Genomic DNA, 7,126 nt, shown 5'->3' on the forward strand with positions numbered 1-7,126 from the left:
TCATCCAACCATGAACCAGATGTACCCCTGGTTCATGGAGGTCACACATGCACTCTACTGCTCCAAACTTCATTTGGAGTACTAGGGTGTATTCACAAGGCCACTTGTACTTAAAATTAACAAAAGCCAAATTTTAACCCCCACCAGTTAAGTCATCAAAATGATTAGTGCTCCATCTTGGAGCCCTCCCTCCCCCTAACCTCCAAAGGATGCAACTGTCCATCTCCATTCTTTCACCACTTCCAAAATACTATGGTATTGGAATAATGTGCCATTTATTCATATTTTTTTTCACATGGCTCCTTTCCATAGAGAATGTATGTTTAAGGTCCCTCCATCTCTCCATGGTTTTTCATGGCTTTGAATGGCTCATTCTTTTTGGTGAGTGAATATAATTTCTTGTCTTGATATGACATAATTGTTCTATCAATTACTAACAGGAGGACACCCTAGATTCAAGGTTTTCTTTTAATATACATTTATTTTAGTTTAGCTTATGTGTCTCTGTACGCTCTGTGTTTGCATGAATACATGTGTATGGGTACCCACAGAGGTCAGAAGAGGGTGTTAAATACCCTAGAGCTGAAGGTCTATAGGTGGTTGTGAGCTGCCTGATAGGTGTTCTGGCAACCAAACTCTAGTCCACTGTAAGAGCATTAAGTGCCCTTGACTGCTAGGCCATCTATTTCTCAGTTGTTGTGGTTTCAAGTATTAGAGGTCTTTCAATTAAGCATCGTGTGCAGGTTTATGTGTAGACAATGTTTCAAATCCTTTGGATAAATACCAAGGAGCACTGGTGAAGGATCTCTCACTGTGGCTGCCTTACACAGCAGATGCCAGCTCTGGAAATGAATGAGCTCCTGTTACCTGTACTCTCCAAGAATTTGGTGTCCTAAGTGACAGGTAGATAATGATGCCATTTGAATTCTCATCTTCCTGATAACATAAGAGGTGAGACAGCTTTTCACCAGGCTTCTTTGGTGAAGTGTCTGTCAGAGTGTCTCACACATTTTGGGTTGAGTTGCTTTTTTTGTTTTTGTTGTTGCCTATGGTGGTTTAAATAACAAGGGCCACCAGGGGTTCATATAGTTGATAAGTCATCAAGGAATGGCACCACTTGACAGGGATTAAGAGGTGTGGCTTTGTTGGAGGAAGTGAATCACTAGGGGTGGGCTTTGGAATTTCAAAAGCCCAAGCCAGGCCCAAGTGTTGCTCTCTTCCTGCTGCCTACAGGTCCAGATGTAGAACTCTCAGCTCCTCTCCAGCCCCATGTCTGACTGCATGCTGCCATACTTCCTGCCATGAGGGTAATGGACTAAACCTCTGAGCTGTAAGCCAACTCTAATTAAATGTTTTCCTTTATAAGAGTTCCCATGGCCATGGTGTCTCTCCACTGCAATAAAACACTAAGACCTTGCATCTTTTTCTTTATTCCTTTCTTTTCCCATTTTTGAGATTTATGAAGACTCTGCATCTGGACATGGCTTCTGCCAGGCATTTCTTTGTAAATATTTTCTCCCACTCTCTGGGTTACTTCAATTCTCTTCAGTGTGCTTCACAAAGAAAAGCTTTTAGCTTTAATAACTTCAGCTCCTTGAGTGTTTTGTGTGATATTAGATACAAAGTCATCTAGGTTTGCTCCTATGCTGTGTTTGTGGTGTCTTGTAATTGTGAGTTTTTCCTGAAGGTCTGTTGCACGTTTTTTAATTAGCCTCTGTGAAGATCTGTGACTGGGTCAGGTTTGCTTCTTCAGATGTTTGCTCCATGCAGTTTCCCACAAGCCTCCTCAAGCCTCAGATGAATACCTGGAGGTGAGTCAATTGTTAGTTTCTCATTTTTTCTGTCTGACCACTGCTCTGTCCAAAGCCACCCTGTCCCAATCACAGAAGCTTCCTGGTAAGTCTTTAAGATGGGCAATGTTCATTCTCCAACACTGTATTTTCTTTCCTCCAGTCTGTGTTGGCTGATCTGAGAGTTTTCCATTGTGCACATACTTTAGTGTAAGTTTGCTGATATTCAGACAAGTAACTGCCTGGCATTTTCACTGAGCTCATGTTGAATGTGTGGATGGAAGTGAGGAAAGCTAGCATGGCGACAGCATTGACTGCTGGTCTGTGCACATCGGCTGTAGGCCCATTTCTCATGTTTAGATTCCTTACAGCACACTTTTCCTTTTGTGCAGTGCATTTTGTAAGACATAGACCTGAGAACTAACTCTTTACATGACAATGTAATTGTTGTTCTGTTTCATGCTTCAAACTTTAGTTCTTCATTGTGGTTATACAGAAAACGGTTGGCTCTCAGTGCTAACTTATATAATGGCTTTGAGTGCTAACTTGTATTGTGTCAATCTTTGTTCAAGAAAGTTTTGCTACCTCTTGGAGCTTCTCTGTAGACAGATATGTCTTCTGTAGACAGTTGAATCATTCCCTTTTTGGCTCATTTACTATTTGCTTAATTTCCTTCTCTTTTTACATTATCCAGGACTTCTAGCAGTGTATTAGTTTATTGAGTCTTTTTAATAAAATCATGAATGGGTGTTGCACTTTGCCAGATGCTTTTCTGCCTTTATTGATTTGATTATTGATTTCTTCTCTGTATTAGTTCAGTGATGTGATAATCATATTAATTTACTTTTCTATGTTTAATCAACCCTGAAACAAGAGTAAACCATTTGGTCTTGGTGTATATCACCCTTTTAAAAAATGTCACACTCACTTGCAAATTTCTTTAGTGCCTCTCTATTTTTAAATCCATTTTTTAATGAGACATTCAGAGTAGTTTGGGGGTCTGTACTGATCAGTCTAATTTTGACACTGTGGTTAATGCCTGGCTTGCTAGATGAGTAGGGAAACCTTTTATCTGGGGTAGGTTTCTAGGGCAAATGATATAATGTCTCCATTGTTAGAATTCTTTAATACATTCATCCAAGCCCATACTTGTTTAGAGGTAATTTAAAGTATTCTCCATGTCACCACCAGGGGACCTTGTTGCAGTCCATCTTTCATGGTGCAGCCTGAGACCCTGTGGATGTCTATGGTCTGTGTTGCTACCAGAGGCCATATTGATGTCCATTATCCATAGTGGGACCATGTTGATGTCCATGGTTCATGAAGCTTCAGGAGGTCATGTAAACCATAGACCTCTAGGAGGTCTATGATCCATGCTGCCACTGGCTGTGGTGGGCAGGGAAGAATTCATTGTGGTGATATCAAAGATTCTAGACTCGTAGTTGAGACTGAGAAACTCTAAGGATTTCTGTGTCAATTTTTTGCCAACCCAAGGAAAGGAGAAATGGTCTAAACAGGAGGCCTTTGACAAGGGTCCTTAAAGATTGTGATGGGTATTCAGAGGTGCAGCTCTTCAAAGTTGTTGGCTTCTGGTGGGGGATGGGAAGGATTCAGTTATCTTTGACAAACTGGCCACTGGGAGTTTGGCCATGCTCTGATAGAGTATATGGGCAGCACAGATTGTATTTGGGATATTTGGGGGAGCATGGAGGCCACAGGGGTGGAAGGTAGATTAGGGAGGAATGGGAAGTGAGTGTGATTGATATGTAATAATTTAAAAAATAAAATATTGGTCAAGTTTAAAAATGCGCATGCATATACCCAGACAAACACAGATTCCCTCTATCTTCTTTTGTGGAGTTTTAGCAGGTTTTCTCTTTCAAGGAATTGTGACAGTTCATCTATATGAGGAAACTGGCAACCAAAACTTGCTCCTGGTGTTTCTTTATATCCTCTTAATGTATACGGAACCTACAGTAGCTGCTTACTTAGTTTCTTAGGTGAAGCATCCGTGTCCTCTTTGGCTTTGTTACTTTGGAAAGAGGCTTATTGTTTATAGAGCTTTTATAATCTATGTTGGCTTGTTTGCTGTCTCATTTATTTATTTATTTATCTATTTATTTGGTTCCCATTCCCAATTTTTATTATGTTTTTATTCTGCTTACTTTTGACAAAATTTACTGCTGCTGTTCAGGTTTCCCGAGAAGCTGGTCAGAGAAGTTAGAAGATTGGATTCAGATCCTCTTTCCTTCCAGATGAATACATGGAATATAAATTTTGCTCTCACTACTGTTTTTTTCAGAGTATACAGCAATTTTTTGTTGATTTGCATTTTCACATTCTCATAGCTCAAAACATTTTTTTTAAAAAAATTTCTAACTCTGTCCCATTTAGAAGTGTGCCATTTAACACCCAAATATTTGATAATTTTATGACGTGTATCAATGACTATTTATGATTTAATCATTGCTGATAATGTCTGATACTTACTCCTTTAAGTCCACTAAGGTGTCTGGATTTGACCTGGAATACAGTTTATTTTGATGACTGTTCCATCATGGGTCAAGAGGAATGTGTACTCTGCTGTCATTTGGTGCAGTTGCTGTAGAGGTCAATAGATCCATTGTTGGTGTTTGTTTAATTCAAGTGTGTCCTTATTGATTTTTCTACCTGCTGGATCTGCTCTTTTTTTTTTTTTTGATAAAAGTGTGTTGAAATCTTCATCTATGGCAGTGCACCTGTCAGTTTGCCCTTGTGTTTCTATTAGTTTTAGCTCATGTTTGCTTTTTTTATTCAGCACAAATGTGTTGAGTATCAGTAATAACTTCCTAGTGTGCTGACCTCTGGAACATCTTTCCCCATCCTTCACTGTCCCTTGCTCTGAAGTTTGTTCTATCTGAATTAAAACAGCTACTCCTATGTTCCATTATCTATTTATTTGTAATATATTAAGGTGCATTTTGGGTAGACAATATATATTGCTCTCATCCTGTTGGTCCACTCTGTCAGTTTCTGCCTTTTTAAATACAAAACTGTATCCAGATTTATTAAAAATACTTAAAAACAATCATGACATTTTGGTATCACGTGGGCCTACAGTCGTTAACAATATCCAGTAACACACAAACTCCCTTTGTGTATGGATTACCAAAATCAGAATGCCACTATTAGACCCTATGAGGTTTGATCTTGACATCAACAGGAAGTTTAGAGAGTTGACATTTCCTGTTAGCACCTTTTCAGATTCAGACTCTGAAATTAAAACGACAGTTACTAACCTGGGGATCCACAGTCTGAGAGCCGCATCATGGCACCTTTGAGGATGCCCTCCAAAATGAAATCACTGCAAAGTTCATGGTGACAGACTTCTAAAATCAGTTTGGGGGTTAAGTCTACCCTGGTGGTAGAGAGGGGAAGAACAGGAAAATGAATCTGAGTGTCCTCACAATAAGGTATTTACATCAAAATGTCAACATAAATCCCTCCTTCCAGGGAGCCAATGGGAAGTCTCAACTCTGCAGTTAAAGGTACTTTTCCTGTAGTAATACAGCTTGGGGGGGGTGGGTGTTAGTGACATATGCTCTTTTTCACAATCAGTGAAATGTTCTGTGTGCTGACAGCATTGCTTGAAAATAATAAAACAAAAATTTTGCATTTTTATTTTATTTTAAATTTATTCATTTTATTTTATATGCATGGGTGCTTTTGCCTGCAAGTAAGTCTGTGTACCATATGTGTGCCTGGTGCACACAGAGATCAAAAGAGGGTATCAGATCCCCTGGAAGTGGAGTTATAGGTATGTGTGATATGTACAGATTCATGGGTACTGGGTATTGAGTCCTGGTCCTTTGCAAGAAAAACAAGTGCTCTTAACTCCTTAGCTATCCTTCAAAACCCCCAAATTCTGCATTAAAAGATTAAAAAAAGAACATTTCAGAATGTAGTCACCCTGGCTGTCACCAGTGCATACACTTCGGTAGGTAAGTACATCATTGTGTGTCTGCTTGTCACATCCATGCTCTGCGGGACCTTTGACCACTGACATTCACAATAATGTTTATTTTATTAACATTAGCACCACATCCATACCGCTACCACTTCTCCATCCTTTCTCCAATTCCTCCCAAGTCTCCCCTTCTCCCTTTAAAATGCATGATCTCTTCTTTAATTATTGATGCATGTATACACACCTATACACACAAGTGTGCATATATGTACATACAGCCCGAGTCTATTCAATGTGGCTCACATGGGCCAGTGCTCAGCACTGACTGCTTGACACTGAAATAGACCACTGGTAGAGAGAGACACAGGTTAATATCACTTTATTTACTTATACATTTAATTTTGGTACTCTTGTTCCCTACTTCCTTGCTTCTTCTATTCTGTATTTTGTAGTTTTAGTTAAACATTTCTGTGGCTCTATTATTTTTTGTCTATTATTTTTCTTTGCCTTTGCTTCCTCCTCACACTCCTTTCTGGTTTTAATGCTGTTTGGTGTTCTCAGAACATTCTAGCTAAATGATTTTCTGTCTTACATTAATTTGGAAAAGATTCTCAATCATTAGTTTCAAGTATTTCTTTCCTTTCTCCACCTCTTCCCTCTCTTCATTCTTCCTGGAACCTCTTCCCTTTTCTCCTTCATTCTCTGCATTCTTTCCTGACAATTTCCCCAGGACTTTATTGTAGATCCAAAGTTTTCACTTCCACATCTTTATGTCCTTTTAGTCACATGTTATCTGAGAAGTTTGGGTCTCTAACAATTAAGTCAAGGCTCAGACAGGTGCTACCCTCCTTGGGGGCAAAAGAGACCCATGTGTGCTGCACTGCATGGGGGAAGATGCTGTCCTGAATGGGTGCAGGTGGGGGAGAGACCCGTGGGTGCCCCCCTGAATGGGGGAAGGAGAGACCTGTGGGTGCCGCCCTGAGGTTTGAGGCTGTGGGATCCTGGCACTGGAGCATCCTGTGAGGTGTAGTTGATTGCAGAAAGCTGGCCCAGCCCTGCTTCCATTCCTTAGGACTGGCTCTTCCAGGTGCCCTTTCCCCCAGCATGCTCAGGGACCCAGGCTTGGATTTCAATGAGACACTCTATCAGCAGTCAGGCTGGAGGAAAGATAATAATGATATGGAAAGACACAAAATGTTATTTATCACTTATTTATTGCTGCTCTGGTGTCACCAGCCTGTTATTTTATTGTTCTTTGGGGTAACAGAATTTATTAAGTCCATTTGTCCCCGTCACACTCACACACACACACACACACACACACACACACACACACACACTGCTCTGTGCAAATGAGGGGATCCCTGTTGGTGGTGGTGGGGGGAAGACC

The sequence above is a fragment of the Cricetulus griseus genome, chromosome 2 (assembly GCF_003668045.3).
Source record: "Cricetulus griseus strain 17A/GY chromosome 2, alternate assembly CriGri-PICRH-1.0, whole genome shotgun sequence".
Classification (NCBI taxonomy): Eukaryota; Metazoa; Chordata; class Mammalia; order Rodentia; family Cricetidae; genus Cricetulus; species Cricetulus griseus.